Source organism: Oncorhynchus gorbuscha, unplaced genomic scaffold (genome assembly GCF_021184085.1).
Source record: "Oncorhynchus gorbuscha isolate QuinsamMale2020 ecotype Even-year unplaced genomic scaffold, OgorEven_v1.0 Un_scaffold_4060, whole genome shotgun sequence".
Classification (NCBI taxonomy): Eukaryota; Metazoa; Chordata; class Actinopteri; order Salmoniformes; family Salmonidae; genus Oncorhynchus; species Oncorhynchus gorbuscha.
Genome location: NW_025748167.1, coordinates 14,618 through 39,448, shown reverse-complemented (window position 1 = coordinate 39,448; position 24,831 = coordinate 14,618). Strand labels below are relative to the sequence as shown.

The 24,831-nt window shown below is 45.3% G+C and overlaps 1 long non-coding RNA gene across 1 annotated transcript; it reads left to right on the top strand.

Annotated features, from left to right (window-relative positions):
• Window positions 1-130: 130 nt before the first annotated feature.
• LOC124028343 lies at window positions 131-7,955 on the top strand. The gene is made up of 2 exons (XR_006837580.1): window positions 131-295; window positions 7,615-7,955. It is a non-coding gene; the product is annotated as an uncharacterized LOC124028343 (long non-coding RNA).
• The last annotated feature ends 16,876 nt before the right edge of the window (window positions 7,956-24,831 follow it).

Here is a 24,831-nt window from a genome sequence, read left to right as displayed (position 1 = left end):
AAATAAATCAAACATTTAAAAGATAGATGAGTTCTAAAACACCCAGAATCCTTGTTGGCACATTTCACGTTTGTAGACCAGCACCACTACGGTCCGTTACAGCGCATTAGATTTCATCGGGTCTGTTTTTTTAGTCCAACCTCCAGAACAGGCCTTTTGGGTTATATGACAAAACCTTTTCTAATCGTTGTTGAAGCGTTTGGTTTTCACTGACCTGCTCTCTTTTGTGTCTGTTTCAGTGCCAGCGATGCTGTGAAAGGAGAAGGTTTACCTGAAGGTGTTGATTGGCTGCAAGGTGCGGCAGACTCTCTCTCTGTCTCTCGTGGTTTCAGCACCACTAAATGTGTTTGATTAGATTTTTCTCCATAGTTATGTGATATGTAGAAACTAATAGCTTCATTTAAATTTAAATTCAATTATTTCCATTTGACTTCCGTCTGTAGATGAAATGTCACTGTGAGTATTTGACGTCATTAGTGTTTAGTGTAGTAGACTGGCAGTAGAACCCCATAATGAACCTCTAGTCCACATCATTAGTGTAGTAGACTGGCAGTAGAACCCCATAATGAACCTCTAGTCCACATCATTAGTGTTTAGTGTAGTAGACTGGTAGTAGAACCCCATAATGAACCTCTAGTCCACATCATTAGTGTTTAGTGTAGTAGACTGGCAGTAGAACCCCATAATGAACCTCTAGTCCACATCATTAGTGTTTAGTGTCGTAGACTGGTAGTAGAACCCCATAATGAACCTCTAGTCCACATCATTAGTGTAGTAGACTGGCAGTAGAACCCCATAATGAACCTCTAGTCCACATCATTAGTGTAGTAGACTGGCAGTAGAACCCCATAATGAACCTCTAGTCCACATCATTAGTGTAGTAGACTGGTAGTAGAACCCCATAATGAACCTCTAGTCCACATCATTAGTGTTTAGTGTAGTAGACTGGCAGTAGAACCCCATAATGAACCTCTAGTCCACATCATTAGTGTTTAGTGTCGTAGACTGGTAGTAGAACCCCATAATGAACCTCTAGTCCACATCATTAGTGTAGTAGACTGGCAGTAGAACCCCATAATGAACCTCTAGTCCACATCATTAGTGTAGTAGACTGGCAGTAGAACCCCATAATGAACCTCTAGTCCTCATCATTAGTGTTTAGTGTAGTAGACTGGCAGTAGAACCCCATAATGAACCTCTAGTCCACATCATTAGTGTTTAGTGTAGTAGACTGGCAGTAGAACCCCATAATGAACCTCTAGTCCACATCATTAGTGTTTAGTGTAGTAGCCTGGCAGTAGAACCCCATAATGAACCTCTAGTCCACATCATTAGTGTAGTAGACTGGCAGTAGAACCCCATAATGAACCTCTAGTCCACATCATTAGTGTTTAGTGTAGTAGACTGGTAGTAGAACCCCATAATGAACCTCTAGTCCACATCATTAGTGTTTAGTGTAGTAGACTGGCAGTAGAACCCCATAATGAACCTCTAGTCCACATCATTAGTGTAGTAGACTGGTAGTAGAACCCATAATGAACCTCTAGTCCACATCATTAGTGTAGTAGACTGGCAGTAGAACCCCATAATGAACCTCTAGTCCACATCATTAGTGTAGTAGACTGGCAGTAGAACCCATAATGAACCTCTAGTCCACATCATTAGTGTTTAGTGTAGTAGACTGGCAGTAGAACCCCATAATGAACCTCTAGTCCATGTCATTAGTGTTTAGTGTAGTAGACTGGCAGTAGAACCCCATAATGAACCTCTAGTCCTCATCATTAGTGTTTAGTGTAGTAGACTGGCAGTAGAACCCCATAATGAACCTCTAGTCCACATCATTAGTGTTTAGTGTAGTAGACTGGCAGTAGAACCCCATAATGAACCTCTAGTCCACATCATTAGTGTAGTAGACTGGCAGTAGAACCCCATAATGAACCTCTAGTCCACGTCATTAGTGTTTAGTGTAGTAGACTGGCAGTAGAACCCCATAATGAACCTCTAGTCCACGTCATTAGTGTTTAGTGTAGTAGACTGGCAGTAGAACCCCATAATGAACCTCTAGTCCACGTCATTAGTGTAGTAGACTGGCAGTAGAACCCCATAATGAACCTCTAGTCCACATCATTAGTGTTTAGTGTAGTAGACTGGCAGTAGAACCCCATAATGAACCTCTAGTCCACGTCATTAGTGTTTAGTGTAGTAGACTGGCAGTAGAACCCCATAATGAACCTCTAGTCCACATCATTAGTGTTTAGTGTAGTAGACTGGCAGTAGAACCCCATAATGAACCTCTAGTCCACATCATTAGTGTAGGTGACTGGCAGTAGAACCCCATAATGAACCTCTAGTCCACATCATTAGTGTAGTAGACTGGCAGTACAACCCCATAATGAACCTCTAGTCCACATCATTAGTGTAGTAGACTGGCAGTAGAACCCCATAATGAACCTCTAGTCCACTTCATTAGTGTTTAGTGTAGTAGCCTGGCAGTAGAACCCCATAATGAACCTCTAGTCCACATCATTAGTGTAGTAGACTGGCAGTAGAACCCCATAATGAACCTCTAGTCCACATCATTAGTGTAGTAGACTGGCAGTAGAACCCCATAATGAACCTCTAGTCCACTTCATTAGTGTTTAGTGTAGTAGCCTGGCAGTAGAACCCCATAATGAACCTCTAGTCCACATCATTAGTGTAGTAGACTGGCAGTAGAACCCCATAATGAACCTCTAGTCCACATCATTAGTGTTTAGTGTCGTAGACTGGTAGTAGAACCCATAATGAACCTCTAGTCCACATCATTAGTGTAGTAGACTGGCAGTAGAACCCCATAATGAACCTCTAGTCCACATCATTAGTGTAGTAGACTGGCAGTAGAACCCCATAATGAACCTCTAGTCCTCATCATTAGTGTTTAGTGTAGTAGACTGGCAGTAGAACCCCATAATGAACCTCTAGTCCACATCATTAGTGTTTAGTGTAGTAGACTGGCAGTAGAACCCCATAATGAACCTCTAGTCCACATCATTAGTGTTTAGTGTAGTAGCCTGGCAGTAGAACCCCATAATGAACCTCTAGTCCACATCATTAGTGTAGTAGACTGGCAGTAGAACCCCATAATGAACCTCTAGTCCACATCATTAGTGTTTAGTGTAGTAGACTGGTAGTAGAACCCCATAATGAACCTCTAGTCCACATCATTAGTGTTTAGTGTAGTAGACTGGCAGTAGAACCCCATAATGAACCTCTAGTCCACATCATTAGTGTAGTAGACTGGTAGTAGAACCCCATAATGAACCTCTAGTCCACATCATTAGTGTTTAGTGTAGTAGACTGGCAGTAGAACCCCATAATGAACCTCTAGTCCACATCATTAGTGTAGTAGACTGGCAGTAGAACCCCATAATGAACCTCTAGTCCACATCATTAGTGTAGTAGACTGGCAGTAGAACCCCATAATGAACCTCTAGTCCACATCATTAGTGTTTAGTGTCGTAGACTGGCAGTAGAACCCCATAATGAACCTCTAGTCCATGTCATTAGTGTAGTAGACTGGCAGTAGAACCCCATAATGAACCTCTAGTCCACGTCATTAGTGTTTAGTGTCGTAGACTGGCAGTAGAACCCCATAATGAACCTCTAGTCCACATCATTAGTGTTTAGTGTAGTAGACTGGCAGTAGAACCCCATAATGAACCTCTAGTCCATGTCATTAGTGTTTAGTGTAGTAGACTGGCAGTAGAACCCCATAATGAACCTCTAGTCCTCATCATTAGTGTTTAGTGTAGTAGACTGGCAGTAGAACCCCATAATGAACCTCTAGTCCACATCATTAGTGTTTAGTGTAGTAGACTGGCAGTAGAACCCCATAATGAACCTCTAGTCCACATCATTAGTGTTTAGTGTAGTAGCCTGGCAGTAGAACCCCATAATGAACCTCTAGTCCACATCATTAGTGTAGTAGACTGGCAGTAGAACCCCATAATGAACCTCTAGTCCACATCATTAGTGTTTAGTGTAGTAGACTGGTAGTAGAACCCCATAATGAACCTCTAGTCCACATCATTAGTGTTTAGTGTAGTAGACTGGCAGTAGAACCCCATAATGAACCTCTAGTCCACATCATTAGTGTAGTAGACTGGTAGTAGAACCCCATAATGAACCTCTAGTCCACATCATTAGTGTAGTAGACTGGCAGTAGAACCCCATAATGAACCTCTAGTCCACATCATTAGTGTAGTAGACTGGCAGTAGAACCCCATAATGAACCTCTAGTCCACATCATTAGTGTTTAGTGTAGTAGACTGGCAGTAGAACCCCATAATGAACCTCTAGTCCATGTCATTAGTGTTTAGTGTAGTAGACTGGCAGTAGAACCCCATAATGAACCTCTAGTCCTCATCATTAGTGTTTAGTGTAGTAGACTGGCAGTAGAACCCCATAATGAACCTCTAGTCCACATCATTAGTGTTTAGTGTAGTAGACTGGCAGTAGAACCCCATAATGAACCTCTAGTCCACATCATTAGTGTAGTAGACTGGCAGTAGAACCCCATAATGAACCTCTAGTCCACGTCATTAGTGTTTAGTGTAGTAGACTGGCAGTAGAACCCCATAATGAACCTCTAGTCCACGTCATTAGTGTTTAGTGTAGTAGACTGGCAGTAGAACCCCATAATGAACCTCTAGTCCACGTCATTAGTGTAGTAGACTGGCAGTAGAACCCCATAATGAACCTCTAGTCCACATCATTAGTGTTTAGTGTAGTAGACTGGCAGTAGAACCCCATAATGAACCTCTAGTCCACGTCATTAGTGTTTAGTGTAGTAGACTGGCAGTAGAACCCCATAATGAACCTCTAGTCCACATCATTAGTGTTTAGTGTAGTAGACTGGCAGTAGAACCCCATAATGAACCTCTAGTCCACATCATTAGTGTAGGTGACTGGCAGTAGAACCCCATAATGAACCTCTAGTCCACATCATTAGTGTAGTAGACTGGCAGTACAACCCCATAATGAACCTCTAGTCCACATCATTAGTGTAGTAGACTGGCAGTAGAACCCCATAATGAACCTCTAGTCCACTTCATTAGTGTTTAGTGTAGTAGCCTGGCAGTAGAACCCCATAATGAACCTCTAGTCCACATCATTAGTGTAGTAGACTGGCAGTAGAACCCCATAATGAACCTCTAGTCCACATCATTAGTGTAGTAGACTGGCAGTAGAACCCCATAATGAACCTCTAGTCCACTTCATTAGTGTTTAGTGTAGTAGCCTGGCAGTAGAACCCCATAATGAACCTCTAGTCCACATCATTAGTGTAGTAGACTGGCAGTAGAACCCCATAATGAACCTCTAGTCCACATCATTAGTGTTTAGTGTCGTAGACTGGTAGTAGAACCCCATAATGAACCTCTAGTCCACATCATTAGTGTAGTAGACTGGCAGTAGAACCCCATAATGAACCTCTAGTCCACATCATTAGTGTAGTAGACTGGCAGTAGAACCCCATAATGAACCTCTAGTCCTCATCATTAGTGTTTAGTGTAGTAGACTGGCAGTAGAACCCCATAATGAACCTCTAGTCCACATCATTAGTGTTTAGTGTAGTAGACTGGCAGTAGAACCCCATAATGAACCTCTAGTCCACATCATTAGTGTTTAGTGTAGTAGCCTGGCAGTAGAACCCCATAATGAACCTCTAGTCCACATCATTAGTGTAGTAGACTGGCAGTAGAACCCCATAATGAACCTCTAGTCCACATCATTAGTGTTTAGTGTAGTAGACTGGTAGTAGAACCCCATAATGAACCTCTAGTCCACATCATTAGTGTTTAGTGTAGTAGACTGGCAGTAGAACCCCATAATGAACCTCTAGTCCACATCATTAGTGTAGTAGACTGGTAGTAGAACCCCATAATGAACCTCTAGTCCACATCATTAGTGTTTAGTGTAGTAGACTGGCAGTAGAACCCCATAATGAACCTCTAGTCCACATCATTAGTGTAGTAGACTGGCAGTAGAACCCCATAATGAACCTCTAGTCCACATCATTAGTGTAGTAGACTGGCAGTAGAACCCCATAATGAACCTCTAGTCCACATCATTAGTGTTTAGTGTCGTAGACTGGCAGTAGAACCCCCATAATGAACCTCTAGTCCATGTCATTAGTGTAGTAGACTGGCAGTAGAACCCCATAATGAACCTCTAGTCCACGTCATTAGTGTTTAGTGTCGTAGACTGGCAGTAGAACCCCATAATGAACCTCTAGTCCACATCATTAGTGTTTAGTGTAGTAGACTGGCAGTAGAACCCCATAATGAACCTCTAGTCCATGTCATTAGTGTTTAGTGTAGTAGACTGGCAGTAGAACCCCATAATGAACCTCTAGTCCTCATCATTAGTGTTTAGTGTAGTAGACTGGCAGTAGAACCCCATAATGAACCTCTAGTCCACATCATTAGTGTTTAGTGTAGTAGACTGGCAGTAGAACCCCATAATGAACCTCTAGTCCACATCATTAGTGTAGTAGACTGGCAGTAGAACCCCATAATGAACCTCTAGTCCACGTCATTAGTGTTTAGTGTAGTAGACTGGCAGTAGAACCCCATAATGAACCTCTAGTCCACGTCATTAGTGTTTAGTGTAGTAGACTGGCAGTAGAACCCCATAATGAACCTCTAGTCCACGTCATTAGTGTAGTAGACTGGCAGTAGAACCCCATAATGAACCTCTAGTCCACATCATTAGTGTTTAGTGTAGTAGACTGGCAGTAGAACCCCATAATGAACCTCTAGTCCACGTCATTAGTGTTTAGTGTAGTAGACTGGCAGTAGAACCCCATAATGAACCTCTAGTCCACATCATTAGTGTTTAGTGTAGTAGACTGGCAGTAGAACCCCATAATGAACCTCTAGTCCACATCATTAGTGTAGGTGACTGGCAGTAGAACCCCATAATGAACCTCTAGTCCACATCATTAGTGTAGTAGACTGGCAGTAGAACCCCATAATGAACCTCTAGTCCACATCATTAGTGTAGTAGACTGGCAGTAGAACCCCATAATGAACCTCTAGTCCACTTCATTAGTGTTTAGTGTAGTAGCCTGGCAGTAGAACCCCATAATGAACCTCTAGTCCACATCATTAGTGTAGTAGACTGGCAGTAGAACCCCATAATGAACCTCTAGTCCACATCATTAGTGTTTAGTGTAGTAGACTGGTAGTAGAACCCCATAATGAACCTCTAGTCCACATCATTAGTGTTTAGTGTAGTAGACTGGCAGTAGAACCCCATAATGAACCTCTAGTCCACGTCATTAGTGTTTAGTGTAGTAGACTGGCAGTAGAACCCCATAATGAACCTCTAGTCCACATCATTAGTGTTTAGTGTAGTAGACTGGCAGTAGAACCCCATAATGAACCTCTAGTCCTCATCATTCCAGTCGTCTGCCTTGGTCACCTTTCTCCCTTTGTCACATGTCTCTAGATCCCTAGAAACCTCCCACTGTTCATAGCTCTTCTTATGACCTCTTATAACCCCTCCCCCTTCTTAGAGAACAATATGAGATCTGATTGTTCCTCCGTTTTTGTTTTGTTTTTATAAATCCAGATCAAATCAGAACGATGAGAACCTGAGAGGTTGAGAGAACGAGGAGGGGGGAAATGCCATCGTCTGGGTGGCGTCATGGCAACACTGGAGTCCCTCGGCCGTTGACCCCCCAATGGTGTAAATTCTCAACATGACTCCTACCACCATCCAACCATACACACACACACACACGCCTCAGAAGAGTTGGAGCCAGCTATGACCTCCGACCTTTAAAGATCAACCAGTCTGGATGGAGGACTAGCCTTTCCAACGGCCCCTGGAAATAGATAGTCACACATCTTCCCACCAGTTTCTCTGTTCACCCTCATCTCAAATGACCCAATAAACCAGTTTTAAATGGAGTATTGTTTTGTTTTGGACTGATATTCTACAGTAATGTTATGGACTGATATTCTACAGTAATGTTATGGACTGATATTCTACAGTAATGTTATGGACTGATATTCTACAGTAATGTTTTGGACTGATATTCTACAGTAATGTTATGGACTGATATTCTACAGTAATGTTATGGACTGATATTCTACAGTAATGTTATGGACTGATATTCTACAGTAATGTTATGGACTGATATTCTACAGTAATGTTATGGAATGAAATTCTACAGTAATGTTTTGGACCGATATTCTACAGTAATGTTATGGACTGATATTCTACAGTAATGTTATGGACTGATATTCTACAGTAATGTTATGGACTGATATTCTGCAGTAATGTTTTGGACTGATATTCTGCAGTAATGTTATGGACTGATATTCTACAGTAATGTTATGGACTGATATTCTACAGTAATGTTATGGACTGATATTCTACAGTAATGTTATGGACTGATATTCTACAGTAATGTTATGGACTGATATTCTACAGTAATGTTATGGACTGATATTCTACAGTAATGTTATGGACTGATATTCTACAGTAATGTTATGGACTGATATCCTACAGTAATGTTATGGACTGATATTCTACAGTAATGTTATGGACTGATATATTACAGTAATGTTTTGGACTGATATTCTACAGTAATGTTATGGACTGATATTCTACAGTAATGTTATGGACTGATATCCTACAGTAATGTTATGGACTGATATTCTACAGTAATGTTTTGGACTGATATTCTACAGTAATGTTATGGACTGATATTCTACAGTAATGTTATGGACTGATATTCTACAGTAATGTTATGGAATGAAATTCTACAGTAATGTTATGGACTGATATATTACAGTAATGTTATGGACTGATATTCTACAGTAATGTTATGGACTGATATTCTACAGTAATGTTATGGACTGATATTCTACAGTAATGTTATGGACTGATATTCTACAGTAATGTTATGGACTGATATTCTACAGTAATGTTATGGACTGATATTCTACAGTAATGTTATGGACTGATATTCTACAGTAATGTTTTGGACTGATATTCTACAGTAATGTTATGGACTGATATTCTACAGTAATGTTATGGACTGATATTCTACAGTAATGTTATGGACTGATATTCTACAGTAATGTTATGGACTGATATTCTACAGTAATGTTATGGACTGATATTCTACAGTAATGTTATGGACTGATATTCTACAGTAATGTTATGGACTGATATTCTACAGTAATGTTATGGACTGATATTCTACAGTAATGTTATGGACTGATATTCTACAGTAATGTTATGGACTGATATTCTACAGTAATGTTATGGACTGATATTCTACAGTAATGTTATGGACTGATATTCTACAGTAATGTTATGGACTGATATATTACAGTAATGTTTTGGACTGATATTCTACAGTAATGTTATGGACTGATATTCTACAGTAATGTTATGGACTGATATTCTACAGTAATGTTATGGACTGATATTCTACAGTAATGTTATGGACTGATATTCTACAGTAATGTTATGGACTGATATATTACAGTAATGTTTTGGACTGATATTCTACAGTAATGTTATGGACTGATATTCTACAGTAATGTTATGGACCGATATTCTACAGTAATGTTATGGACTGATATTCTACAGTAATGTTATGGACTGATATTCTACAGTAATGTTATGGACTGATATATTACAGTAATGTTTTGGACTGATATTCTACAGTAATGTTATGGACTGATATTCTACAGTAATGTTATGGACTGATATTCTACAGTAATGTTATGGACTGATATTCTACAGTAATGTTATGCACTGATATTCTACAGTAATGTTATGGACTGATATTCTACAGTAATGTTATGGACTGATATATTACAGTAATGTTTTGGACTGATATTCTACAGTAATGTTATGGACTGATATTCTACAGTAATGTTATGGACTGATATTCTACAGTAATGTTATGGACTGATATTCTACAGTAATGTTATGGACTGATATTCTACAGTAATGTTATGGACTGATATTCTACAGTAATGTTATGGACTGATATTCTACAGTAATGTTATGGACTGATATTCTACAGTAATGTTATGGACTGATATTCTACAGTAATGTTTTGGACTGATATATTACAGTAATGTTATGGACTGATATTCTACAGTAATGTTTTGGACTGATATATTACAGTAATGTTATGGACTGATATTCTACAGTAATGTTATGGACTGATATTCTACAGTAATGTTATGGACTGATATTCTACAGTAATGTTATGGACTGATATTCTACAGTAATGTTATGGACTGATATTCTACAGTAATGTTATGGACTGATATTCTACAGTAATGTTATGGACTGATATATTACAGTAATGTTATGGACTGATATATTACAGTAATGTTATGGACTGATATTCTACAGTAATGTTATGGACTGATATTCTACAGTAATGTTATGGACTGATATTCTACAGTAATGTTATGGACTGATATTCTACAGTAATGTTATGGACTTAAATTTTACAGTAATTTTTTGACACTGATATTCTACAGTAATGTTATGAACTGATATTCTACAGTAATGTTTTGGACTGATATTCTACAGTAATGTTATGGACTGATATATTACAGTAATGTTATGGACTGATATTCTACAGTAATGTTATGGACTGATATTCTACAGTAATGTTTTGGACTGATATTCTACAGTAATGTAATGGACTGATATTCTACAGTAATGTTTTGGACTGATATTCTACAGTAATGTAATGGACTTAAATTTTACAGTAATGTTTTGGACTGATATTCTACAGTAATGTTATGGACTTAAATTTTACAGGAATGTTTTGGACTGATATTCTACAGTAATGTTTTTGACTGATATATTACAGTAATTTTTTTACACTGATATTCTACAGTAATGTTATGGACTGATATTCTACAGTAATTTTTTGGACTGATATAACCGTAAACAACCAGTGGGGAAACTATGTATTGAATAACAACGATTGTATTCTGTAAAATGTTTGTGGGTTTAAATATACCGCGTGTTGTTGTTGTAGCTTAGCGTTTGCCAGGCTCATAGCATGACAACAGGAATAATATGATTTGTGTAATTCTTCATCAAAATTATATTTTTTTATACTACAGATCATGACTCAAATGGTTGTACATTTAGACGTTGACAGACACTTGGAAAATAAGTTGTAAAATACGAAAACTCAAGACCCACAAGTTTTATCACAGCACACCTATGAATTAGTCCTTATTTATCTAATGTGGAGTTTCTCTTCTCCAACTGAGTCTTCACGTAGTGTTTCCAACGGTTCTGAGACGTCCATTTATTTGCATTGTACTGCTGAAGGTATGAGCAGAATTTGTGTGTATTTGACTGTGTTGTATCTGGTGAGGACAGATGGTATGTTGTCAGAGTATTAGTCTTCTTCATGTTGTATCTGACATGACCTGGTAGTAGACCAGTGTCAACATGACTGAGAAGACACATGACCTGGTAGTAGACCAGTGTCAACATGACTGAGAAGACACATGACGTGGTAGTAGACCAGTGTCAACATGACTGAGAAGACACATGACCTGGTAGTAGACCAGTGTCAACATGACTGAGAAGACACATGACCTGGTAGTGGACCAGTGTCAACATGACTGAGAAGACACATGACCTGGTAGTAGACCAGTGTCAACATGACTGAGAAGACACAGGACCTGGTAGTAGACCAGTGTCAACATGACTGAGAAGACACATGACCTGGTAGTGGACCAGTGTCAACATGACTGAGAAGACACATGACCTGGTAGTAGACCAGTGTCAACATGACTGAGAAGACACAGGACCTGGTAGTAGACCAGTGTCAACATGACTGAGAAGACACATGACCTGGTAGTAGACCAGTGTCAACATGACTGTGAAGACACATGACCTGGTAGTAGACCAGTGTCAACATGACTGAGAAGACACAGGACCTGGTAGTAGACCAGTGTCAACATGACTGAGAAGACACATGACCTGGTAGTAGACCAGTGTCAACATGACTGAGAAGACACATGACCTGGTAGTAGATCAGTGTCAACATGACTGAGAAGACACATGACCTGGTAGTAGACCAGTGTCAACATGACTGAGAAGACACATGACCTGGTAGTAGACCAGTGTCAACATGACTGAGAAGACACATGACCTGGTAGTAGACCAGTGTCAACATGACTGAGAAGACACATGACCTGGTAGTAGACCAGTGTCAACATGACTGAGAAGACACATGACCTGGTAGTAGACCAGTGTCAACATGACTGAGAAGACACATGACCTGGTAGTAGACCAGTGTCAACATGACTGAGAAGACACATGACGTGGTATGAAAGACAAAAACAAGATGGGAAATATTATCGACATGACTTTGCACTTTTCACTGGCTGTCCCTCAGGTTGTGGCAGGAGGACACATATTCGGCTGCCAAAACTGCACATTTTGTCTTTTCACCCAATAAATATTAGATTTTGTCTTCATCTTTTATAGTTTCAAATTATTTGAATTGAATTATAATTTGGGAAATAAATATATTCTTAGGTCTGAGTATTTGTCACATTGTAATAGGAAATGCAGCTCTGTCTCTACCTCTCCCCTGGAGCAGAGTGAGCCTGTCTCTCTCTGTCTCTCTCTCTCTCTCTGTTTCTCTCTCTCTCTGTCTGTCTGTCTGTCTGTCTGTCTGTCTGTCTGTCTGTCTGTCTGTCTGTCTGTCTGTCTGTCTGTCTGTCTGTCTGTCTGTCTGTCTGTCTGTCTGTCTGTCTCTCTCTCTCTCTGTCTCTCTCTCTCTCTGTCTGTCTGTCTCTCTGTCTGTCTGTCTCTCGCTCTGTTTCTCTGTCTCTCTCTCTCTCTCGGTCTCTCTCTCTGTCTCTCTGTCTCTCTCTCTCTAAACACTCTCTCAGTACTCCATCCCTAGGTGACCTCGGGCCTGTAACTCATCCCTTCCTCACTCCACTCCTCTCCTACCTCCTCCTCCTCTCTCTCTCTTCTCTCAGGGTTATGCACCTTTGTGCTCCTCAATCAGTTCTAATGGATCCTCTGGCTCCGTCTCATATCAGTCCTCCCTCCTCTGGCTCCGTCTCATATCAGTCCTCCCTCCCTCCTCTGGCTCCGTCTCAGATCAGTCCTCCCTCCCTCCTCTGGCTCCGTCTCATATCAGTCCTTCCTCCCTCCTCTGGCTCCGTCTCATATCAGTCCTCCCTCCCTCCTCTGGCTCCGTCTCATATCAGTCCTCCCTCCCTCCTCTGGCTCCGTCTCAGATCAGTCCTCCCTCCCTCCTCTAGCTCCGTCTCATATCAGTCCTCCCTCCCTCCTCTGGCTCCGTCTCATATCAGTCCTAATAATAATAATAATAATAATAATAATAATAATAATAATAATAATAATAATAATAATAATATAATAATAATAATAATAATAAATGCCATTTAGCAGACGCTTTTATCCAAAGCGACTTACAGTCATGTGTGCATACATTCTACATATGGGTGGTCCCGGGGATCGAACCCACTACCCTGGCGTTACAAGCGCCATGCTCTACCAACTGAGCTACAGAAGTCCTCCCTCCCTCCTCTAGCTCGGTCTCATATCAGTCCTTCCTCCCTCCTCTGGCTCCGTCTCAGATCAGTCCTCCCTCCCTCCTCTGGCTCCGTCTCAGATCAGTCCTCCCTCCTCTGGCTCCGTCTCATATCAGTCCTCCCTCCCTCCTCTGGCTCCGTCTCATATCAGTCCTCCCTCCTTCCTCTGGCTCCGTCTCATATCAGTCCTCCCTCCTCTGGCTCCGTCTCAGATCAGTCCTCCTTCCTCTGGCTCCGTCTCAGATCAGTCCTCCCTCCCTCCTCTGGCTCCGTCTCAGATCAGTCCTCCCTCCCTCCTCTGGCTCCGTCTCAGATCAGTCCTCCCTCCTCTGGCTCCGTCTCATATCAGTCCTCCCTCCTCTGGCTCCGTCTCAGATCAGTCCTCCCTCCTCTGGCTCCGTCTCATATCAGTCCTCCCTCCCTCCTCTAGCTCCGTCTCAGATCAGTCCTCACTCCCTCCTCTGGCTCCGTCTCAGATCAGTCCTCCCTCCCTCCTCTGGCTCCATCTCAGATCAGTCCTCCCTCCTCTGGCTCCGTCTCAGATCAGTCCTCCCTCCCTCCTCTGGCTCCGTCAGATCAGTCCTCCCTCCTCTGGCTCCGTCTCAGATCAGTCCTCCCTCCTCTGGCTCCGTCTCAGATCAGTCCTCCCTCCCTCCTCTGGCTCCGTCAGATCAGTCCTCCCTCCCTCCTCTGGCTCCGTCTCAGATCAGTCCTCCCTCCCTCCTCTGGCTCCGTCTCAGATCAGTCCTCACTCCCTCCTCTGGCTCCGTCTCAGATCAGTCCTCCCTCCTCTGGCTCCGTCTCAGATCAATCCTCACTCCCTCCTCTGGCTCCGTCTCAGATCAGTCCTCCCTCCTCTGGCTCCGTCTCAGATCAGTCCTCCCTCCTCTGGCTCCGTCTCATATCAGTCCTCCCTCCTCTGGCTCCGTCTCAGATCAGTCCTCCCTCCTCTGGCTCCGTCTCATATCAGTCCTCCCTCCCTCCTCTAGCTCCGTCTCAGATCAGTCCTCACTCCCTCCTCTGGCTCCGTCTCAGATCAGTCCTCCCTCCCTCCTCTGGCTCCGTCTCAGATCAGTCCTCACTCCCTCCTCTGGCTCCGTCTCAGATCAGTCCTCCCTCCTCTGGCTCCGTCTCATATCAGTCCTCCCTCCCTCCTCTGGCTCCGTCTCAGATCAGTCCTCCCTCCCTCCTCTGGCTCCGTCTCATATCAGTCCTCCCTCCTCTGGCTCCGTCTCAGATCAGTCCTCCCTCCTCTGGCTCCGTCTCAGATCAGTCCTCCCTCCTCTGGCTCCGTCAGATCAGTCCTCCCTCCTCTGGCTCCGTCTCATATCAGTCCTCCCTCCTCTGGCTCCGTCAGATCAGTCCTCCCTCCTCTGGCTCCGTCTCATATCAGTCCTCCCTCCTCTGGCTCCGTCTCAGATCAGTCCTCCCTCCCTCCTCTGGCTCCGTCTCATATCAGTCCTCTCTCCTCTGGCTCCGTCTCATATCAGTCCTCCCTCCTCTGGCTCCGTCTCAGATCAGTCCTTCCTCCTCTGGCTCCGTCTCAGATCAGTCCTCCCTCCCTCCTCTGGCTCCGTCTCAGATCAGTCCTCCCTCCCTCCTCTGGCTCCGTCTCAGATCAGTCCTCCCTCCCTCCTCTGGCTCCGTCTCAGATCAGTCCTCCCTCCTCTGGCTCCGTCTCATATCAGTCCTCCCTCCTCTGGCTCCGTCTCAGATCAGTCCTCCCTCCTCTGGCTCCGTCTCATATCAGTCCTCCCTCCCTCCTCTAGCTCCGTCTCAGATCAGTCCTCACTCCCTCCTCTGGCTCCGTCTCAGATCAGTCCTCCCTCCCTCCTCTGGCTCCGTCTCAGATCAGTCCTCACTCCCTCCTCTGGCTCCGTCTCAGATCAGTCCTCCCTCCTCTGGCTCCGTCTCAGGTCAGTCCTCACTCCCTCCTCTGGCTCCGTCTCAGATCAGTCCTCCCTCCTCTGGCTCCGTCTCATATCAGTCCTCCCTCCCTCCTCTGGCTCCGTCTCAGATCAGTCCTCCCTCCCTCCTCTGGCTCCGTCTCATATCAGTCCTCCCTCCTCTGGCTCCGTCTCAGATCAGTCCTCCCTCCTCTGGCTCCGTCTCAGATCAGTCCTCCCTCCTCTGGCTCCGTCAGATCAGTCCTCCCTCCTCTGGCTCCGTCTCATATCAGTCCTCCCTCCTCTGGCTCCGTCAGATCAGTCCTCCCTCCTCTGGCTCCGTCTCATATCAGTCCTCCCTCCTCTGGCTCCGTCTCATATCAGTCCTCCCTCCCTCCTCTGGCTCCGTCTCAGATCAGTCCTCCCTCCCTCCTCTGGCTCCATCTCAGATCAGTCCTCCCTCCCTCTTAGAGAGGTTAAAGACCCTGAGACACTTCTGAGGTGAGGAGAGCGAGGAAAGGTGAGGGCGAGGAGGCTGGGGAGAGAGGGAATTGTAAAGCAAAATGAGGATGACATGCATTTTGATGAAGAAGGTACAATGACCCTCGTAACGTTGTCTTCCTGACATCATCGTCTTCTGTTTCCTCTCTCTGCGTTCCCTGTCGCCGTCCAATCAAACTGAAACTTCAATTGGTTGGTTTTCATACTGCTCCACCCCAAATATTGTTTCCTTGTATCAAGGATGGGAAAAAATACATATTTTACTACGGTGAAGTCTCCTGGGGGGGGATTTAGTATTGTAGAGTAGGGAGGTAGAGGGGGTTAGGGTATTGTAGAGGGGTTAGGGTATTGTACAGTAGGGAGGTAGAGGGGGTTAGGGTATTGTAGAGTACGGGGTAGAGGGGGTAGGGTATTGTAGAGTAGAGAGGGTTGGAGTATTGTAGAGTAGGGAGGTAGAGGGGGTTAGGGTATTGTAGAGTAGAGAGGGTTGGAGTATTGTAGAGTAGGGAGGTAGAGGGGGTTAGGGTATTGTACAGTAGGGAGGTAGAGGGGTTAGGGTATTGTAGAGTACGGGGTAGAGGGGGTAGGGTATTGTAGAGTAGAGAGGGTTGGGGTATTGTAGAGTAGGGGGTAGAGGGGGTTAGGGTATTGTAGAGTAGTGGGGTAGAGGGGGTTAGGGTATTGTAGAGTAGGGAGGTAGAGGGGGTTAGGGTATTGTACAGTAGGGAGGTAGAGGGTTAGGGTATTGTAGAGTAGAGAGGGTTGGGGTATTGTAGAGTAGGGGGTAGAGGGGGTTAGGTATTGTACAGTAGCGAGGTAGAGGGGGTTAGGGTATTGTAGAGTAGGGAGGTAGAGGGGTTAGGGTATTGTAGAGGGGTTAGGGTATTGTAGAGGGGGTTAGGGTATTGTAGAGGGGTTAGGGTATTGTACAGTAGGGAGGTAGAGGGGGTTAGGGTATTGTAGAGCAGGGAGGTAGAGGGGTTAGGGTATTGTAGGGGGTAGGGTATTGTAGAGGGGTTAGGGTATTGTAGAGGGGTTAGGGTATTGTACAGTAGGGAGGTAGAGGGGTTAGTGTATTGTAGAGGGGGTTAGGGTATTGTACAGTAGGGAGGTAGAGGGGTTAGGGTATTGTAGAGCAGGGAGGTAGAGGGGGTTAGGGTATTGTAGGGGGGTAGGGTATTGTAGAGGGGGTTAGGGGTATTGTAGAGGGGGTTAGGGTATTGTACAGTAGGGAGGTAGAGGGGGTTAGTGTATTGTAGAGGGGGTTAGGGTATTGTACAGTAGGGAGGTAGAGGGGTTAGGGTATTGTAGAGGGGGTTAGGGTATTGTACAGTAGGGAGGTAGAGGGGGTTTGGGTATTGTAGAGTGGAGAGGGTTGGGGTATTGTAGAGTAGGGAGGTAGAGGGGGTTAGGGTATTGTAGAGGGGTTAGGGTATTGTACAGTAGGGAGGTAGAGGGGTTAGGGTATTGTAGAGTAGAGAGGGTTGGGGTATTGTAGAGTAGGGGGTAGAGGGGTTAGGGTATTGTAGAGTAGAGAGGGTTGGGGTATTGTAGAGTAGGGGGTAGAGGGGTTAGGGTATTGTAGAGTAGAGAGGGTTAGGGTATTGTAGAGTAGGGAGGTAGAGGGGGTTAGGGTATTGTAGAGTAGGGGGTAGAGGGGGTTAGGATATTGTAGAGTACATTACATTTAGGGTATTGTAGAGTAGGGGGTAGAGAATCCCCCTATTCTGAGAACCTAGAGAATCCCCTATACTGAGAACCCTAGAGAATCCCCTATACTGAGAACCCTATAGAATCCCCTATACTGAGAACCCTAGAGAATCCCCCTATACTGAGAACCCTATAGAATCCCCCTATACTGAGAACCCTAGAGAATCCCCCTATACTGAGAACCCTATAGAATCCCCCTATACTGAGAACCCTAGAGAATCACTCCCTCTCAATCCTCTGCTCCGAGTGTGTGTGTGTGTGTGTGTGTGTGTGTGTGTGTGTGTGTGTGTGTGTGTGTGTGTGTGTGTGTGTGTGTGTGTGTGTGTGTGTGTGTGTGTGTGTGTGTGTGTGTGTGTGTGTGTGTATCTATACAGATAAGGCTCGTTTGGCCGCTCATCTCATTTAGAAAGTCTTTTGTCTTTTATTGATACAAATGGATGGACGTGGGGTGTGTGTATCTATGTTTGTGTTCCTGTGTGTTTCACTGACTACACCTCCATCTCCCCGTCTCTCCATTCTCTCCTTTACTCTCCCTCCCTCCCTCCCTCCCTGTCCCCATTTCTCAATTATATGTCTTGCAATTACATAATGAGGGACATCACTTATAGCAGCCTATAAATAGGCTCAGGGGCGTTGCCTCGCTCCCTCTCTCTCTCTCTCCCTGTCTTTTTATCTCTCTCTCCCTCCCTGTCTCTCTCTCCCTCCCTGTCTCTCTCTCTCTCTCTCTCTCTCTCTCTCTCTCTCTCTCTCTCTCTCTCTCTCTCTCTCTCTCTCTCTCTCTCTCTCTCTCTCTCTCCCTCGCTGTCTCTCTCTCTCCCTCTCTCTCTCTCTCTCTCTCTCCCTCCCTGCCTCTCTCTCCCTCCCTGTCTCTCTCTCCCTACCTGTCTTTCTCTCCCTCCCTGTCTCTCTCTCTCCCTCCCTGTCTCTCTCTACCTCTCTGTCTCTCTCTCCCTCACTCTCTCTCCCTCCCTGCCTCTCTCTCCCTCCCTGTCTCTCTCTCTCCCAACCTGTCTCTCTCTCCCTCCCTGTCTCTCTCTCCCTCCCTGCCTCTCTCGATCTCCCTCCATGCCTCACTCTCCCTCCCTGTCTCTCTCTCCCTCCCCGTCTCTCCCTCCCTGCCTCTCTCTCCCTCCCTGTCTCTCGCTCCCTCTCTGTCTCTCTCTCCCTCCCTGCCGCTCTCTCGCTCCCTGTCTCTCGCTCCCTCTCTGTCTCTCTCTCTCTTCCTCTCTCTCCCTCCCTGCCTCTCTCCCTCCCTGTCTCTCTCTTCCTACCTGTCTCCCTCTCCCTACCTGTCTCTCTCTCCCTCCCTGTCTCTCTCTTCCTCACTCTCTCTCCCTCCCTGCCTCTCTCTCCCTCCCTGTCTCTCTCTCCCTACCTGTCTCTCTCTCCCTCCCTGCCTCTCTCTCCCTCCCTGCCTCTCTCTCCCTCCCTGCCTCTCTCTCCCTCCCTGTCTCTCTCTCCCTCCCTGCCTCTCTCTCCCTCCCTGTCTCTCTCTCCCTCCCTGTCTCTCTCTCCCTCACTGACTTTCTCCCTCTCTCTGTCTCTCCCTCCCTGCCTCTCTCTCCCTCCCTGCCTCTCTCTCCCTCCCTGCCTCTCTCTCCCTCCCTGTCTCTCTCTCCCTATCTCTCTCTCCCTCCCTGTCTCTCTCCCTCCCTTTCTCTCTCTCCCTCCCTGCCTCTCTCTCCCTCCCTGTCTCTCTCTCCCTCCCTGCCTCTCTCTCCCTCCCTGTCTCTCTCTCCCTCTCTGTCTCTCTCTCCCTCCCTACCTGTCTCTCCCTCCCTGTCTCTCTCTCCCTCCCTGTCTCTCCCTCCCTGTCTCTCTCCCTCCCTTTCTCTCTCTCCCTCCCTGTCTCTCTCTCCCTCCCTGTCTCTCTCTCCCTATCTCTCTCCCTCCCTGTCTCTCTCTCCCTATCTCTCTCTCCCTCCCTGTCTCTCCCTCTCTGTCTCTCTCTCCCTCCCTGTCTCTCCCTCCCTGTCTCTCTCCCTCCCTGTCTCTCTCTCCCTATCTCTCTCTCCCTCCCTGTCTCTCTCTCCCTCCCTGTCTCTCTCTCCCTCCCTGTCTCTCTCTCCCTATCTCTCTCTCCCTCCCTGTCTCTCTCTCCCTCCCTCTCTCTCTCCCTCCCTGTCTCTCTCCCTCCCTTTCTCTCTCTCCCTCCCTGTCTCTCCCTCCCTGTCTCTCTCCCTCCCTTTCTCTCTCTCCCTCCCTGCCTCTCTCTCCTTCCCTGTCTCTCTCTCCCTCCCTGCCTCTCTCTCCCTCCCTGTCTCTCTCTCCCTCTCTGTCTCTCTCTCCCTCCCTACCTGTCTCTCCCTCCCTTTCTCTCTCTCCCTCCCTGTCTCTCTCTCCCTCCCTGTCTCTCTCTCCCTCCCTGTCTCTCTCCCTCCCTGTCCCTCTCTCCCTATCTCTCTCTCCCTCCCTGTCTCTCCCTCCCTGTCTCTCTCTCCCTCCCTGTCTCTCCCTCCCTGTCTCTCTCTCCCTCCCTGTCTCTCTCTCCCTATCTCTCTCTCCCTCCCTGTCTCTCTCTCCCTCCCTGTCTCTCTCTCCCTATCTCTCTCTCCCTCCCTGTCTCTCTCTCCCTCCCTGTCTCTCTCTCCCTATCTCTCTCTCCCTCCCTGTCTCTCTCTCCCTCCCTGTCTCTCTCTCCCTATCTCTCTCTCCCTCCCTGTCTCTCTCTCCCTCCCTGTCTCTCTCTCCCTATCTCTATTGTTGTTCACTTTATCATCTTGTTCACTTTATCATCTTGTTCACTTTATCATCTTGTTCACTTTATCATCTTGTTCACTTTATCATCTTGTTCACTTTATCATCTTGTTCACTGACTCTATTGTTCACTTTATCATCTTGTTCACTTTATCATCTTGTATGTTTCACAGTCTTGGAATTGAATAGTTCCAGTGAATACCAGGGCTCTGCTCTGGGGTAGATCAGACTTGTTGTGACAGTTTTCAGTCCTGACAGGGTCCTGGGATGGAACCAGGGGGGTCACAGAGGTGGTATGGGGGGGGGGGGGCATCCATGCAGTGTCAAGTCCCCGTCTCAGACTCGACAGCCAACCCCCCCTCCTCTCCTATACCCTGCCCTTCCCCAAACACCCCCTGTCAGAAAGAGTCCTGCAGGGGAGGGGAAGAAAAGGAAACACAACTGGTAATAGATGTGACAGTCCTGCTCTGTTCGTTACACGACTGTCTCAACACAATAACCAAGGGAAGGAGATGAGGAAAGGAAAGGAAGCCGTATCAGACTATTGAGACATGTCCCTGAGTCTTCTACCCAGAGATATGAGATGTCTCTGCTACATTAGGAGATGAGGAAAGGAAGCCGTATCAGACTATTGAGACATGTCCCTGAGTCTTCTACCCAGAGATATGAGATGTCTCTGCTACATTAGGAGATGAGGAAAGGAAGCTGTATCAGACTATTGAGACATGTCCCTGAGTCTTCTACCCAGAGATATGAGATGTCTCTGCTACATTAGGAGATGAGGAAAGGAAGCTGTATCAGACTATTGAGACATGTCCCTGAGTCTTCTACCCAGAGATATGATGAGGAGATGAGGAAAGGAAGCTCTATTGAGACATGTCCCTGAGTCTTCTGCCCAGAGATATGAGATGTCTCTGCTACATTAGGAGATGAGGAAAGGAAGCTGTATCAGACTATTGAGACATGTCCCTGAGTCTTCTACCCAGAGATATGAGATGTCTCTGCTACATTAGGAGATGAGGAAAGGAAGCCGTATCAGACTATTGAGACATGTCCCTGAGTCTTCTACCCAGAGATATGAGATGTCTCTGCTACATTAGGAGATGAGGAAAGGAAGCCGTATCAGACATGTCCCTGAGTCTTCTATCCAGAGATGTGAGATGTATCTGCTACATTAGGAGATGAGGAAAGGAAGCCGTATCAGACTATTGAGACATGTCCCTGAGTCTTCTATCCAGAGATATGAGATGTATCTGCTACATTAGGAGATGAGGAAAGGAAGCCGTATCAGACATGTCCCTGAGTCTTCTACCCAGAGATGTGAGATGTATCTGCTACATTAGGAGATGCCAATCTTCATCAGAGTCAGTCTCATCTCCTCGTCCCGTATGTCCGCCTGTGTCATGTAGGGGAACTACGATAAAGTGCTCTGACGGGATGCAGGAGTCCGGCTCCCAGACTGCCCCATTATCTCCTCAGGTTTAAAACAGGAAACTGATCAGATCACAGCTGATTACAAGCCATCTCCTGCTACAGGAGGGGAGGAGGGATACCTAGTCCATATCTACAGGTCCTTCATTTAAAACTATCTGCCTCTCTCTCTGTCTCTTTCTGTCTTTCGATCTCTCTCTCTCTGTCTGTCTCTCTCTGTCTCTCGCTCTGCCTCTCTCTTTCTCTGTCTTTCGATCTCTCTCTCTCTGTCTGTCTCTCTCTCTGGCTCTGTCTCCCTCTGTCTGTCTCTCTCTCTCTCTCTCTCTCTCTCTGTCTGTCTCTCTGTCTCTCGCTCTGCCTCTCTCTTTCTCTGTCTTTCGATCTCTCTCTCTCTGTCTGTCTCTCTCTCTCTCTCTCTGTCTGTCTGTCTCTCTCTCTGTCTCTTTCTCTGTCTTTCGATCTCTCTCTCTCTGTCTGTCTCTCTGTCTCTCGCTCTGCCTCTCTCTTTCTCTGTCTTTCGATCTCTCTCTCTCTGTCTGTCTCTCTATCCGTCTCTCTCGCTGTCTCTTTCTGTCTCTCTCTGTCTATATTCAATTCAATTAAATTCAAGGGCTTTATTGGCATGGGAAACATGTGTTAACATTGCCAAAGCAAGTGAGGTAGATAATATATAAAGTGAATATATAAAGTGAAATAAACAATAAAAATTAACAGTAAACATTACACATACAGAAGTTTCAAAACAATAAAGACATTACAAATGTCATATTATATATATATATACAATGTAGAAATAGTTAAAGGACACAAGATAAAATAAATAAGCATAAATATGGGTTGTATTTACAATGGTGTTTGTTCTTCACTGGTTGCCCTTTTCTCGTGGCAACAGGTCACAAATCTTGCTGCTGTGATGGCACACTGGAATTTCACCCAGTAGATATGGGAGTTTTTCAAAATTGGATTTGTTTTCGAATTCTTTGTGGATCTGTGTAATCTGGGGGAAATATGTCTCTCTAATATGGTCATACATTGGGCAGGAGGTTAGGAAGTGCAGCTCAGTTTCCACCTCATTTTGTGGGCAATGAGCACATAGCCTGTCTTCTCTTGAGAGCCATGTCTGCCTACGGCGGCCTTTCTCAATAGCAAGGCTATGCTCACTGAGTCTGTACATAGTCAAAGCTTTCCTTAATTTTGGGTCAGTCACAGTGGTCAGGTATTCTGCCGCTGTGTACTCTCTGTTTAGGGCCAAATAGCATTCTAGTTTGCTCTGTTTTTTTGTTAATTCTTTCCAATGTGTTAAGTAATTATCTTTTTGTTTTCTCATGATTTGGTTGGGTCTAATTGTGCTGTTGTTCTGGGGCTCTGTGGGGTGTGTTTGTGTTTGTGAACAGAGCCCCAGGACCAGCTTGCTTAGGGGACTCTTCTCCAGGTTCATCTCTCTGTAGGTGATGGCTTTGTTATGGAAGGTTTGTGAATCACTTCCTTTTAGGTGGTTGTAGAATTTAACGGTTCTTTTCTGGATTTTGATAATTAGTGGGTATCGGCCTAATTCTGCTCTGCATGCATTATTTGGTGTTCTACATTGTACACAGAGGATATTTAATTTAATTTAATTCTGCGTGCAGAGTCTCAATTTGGTGTTTGTCCCATTTTGTGAAGTCTTGGTTGGTGAGCGGACCCCAGACCTCACAACCATAATGGGCTCTATGACAGATTCAAGTATTTTTAGCCAAATCCTAATTGGTATGTTGAAATTGATGTTTCTTTTGATGGCATAGAATGCCCTTCTTGTCTTGTCTCTCAGATCGTTCACAGCTTTGTGGAAGTTACCTGTGGCGCTGATGTTTAGGCCAAGGTATGTATAGTTTTTTGTGTGCTCTAGGGCAACAGTGTCTAGATGGAATTTGTATTTGTGGTCCTGGTGACTGGACCTTTTTTGGAACACCATTATTTTGGTCTTACTGAGATTTACTGTCAGGGCCCAGGTCTGACAGAATCTGTGCATAAGATCTAGGTGCTGCTGTAGGCCCTCCTTGGTTGGTGACAGAAGCACCAGATCATCAGCAAACAGCAGACATTTGACTTCGGATTCTAGCAGGGGGAGGCCGGGTGCTGCAGACTCTTCTAGTGCCCGCGCCAATTCGTTGATATATATGTTGAAGAGGGTGGGGCTTAAGCTGCATCCCTGTCTAACCCCACGACCCTGTGTGAAGAAATGTGTGTCTTTATAAGAGGTGGCTACTACGAGGCTAAGCCTGTAAGTGGGTGGGGTTATAAGAAAGTGGGTGGGGTTATAAGAGAGTGGGTGGGGTTATAAGAGGTGGCTACTACGAGGCTAAGCCTGTAAGTGGGTGGGGTTATAAGAAAGTGGGTGGGGTTATAAGAGAGTGGGTGGGGTTATAAGAGGTGGCTACTACGAGGCTAAGCCTGTAAGTGGGTGGGGTTATAAGAAAGTGGGTGGGGTTATAAGAGAGTGGGTGGGGTTATAAGAGGTGACTACTACGAAGCTAAGTCTGTAAGTGGGTGGGGTTATAAGAAAGTGGGTGGGGTTATAAGAAAGTGGGTGGGGTTATAAGAAAGTGGGTGGGGTTATAAGAGGTGACTACTACGAAGCTAAGCCTGTTAGTGGGTGGGGTTATAAGAAAGTGGGTGGGGTTATAAGAAAGTGTGTGGGGTTATAAGAGGTGGCTACTACGTCGCTTCATTACACCTCTTCTGAAAGACATCAACGTCACAAGGACCTTTTAAATACGCCCAAGACGTCAACGCCACAAGGACCTTTAAATACGCCCAAGACGTCAACGTCACAAGGACCTTGTAAATACGCCCAAGACATCAACGCCACAAGGACCTTGTAAATACGTCCAAGACATCAACGTCACAAGGACCTTGTAAATACGTCCAAGACATCAACGTCACAAGGACCTTGTAAATACGTTCAAGACATCAACGTCACAAGGACCTTGTAAATACGT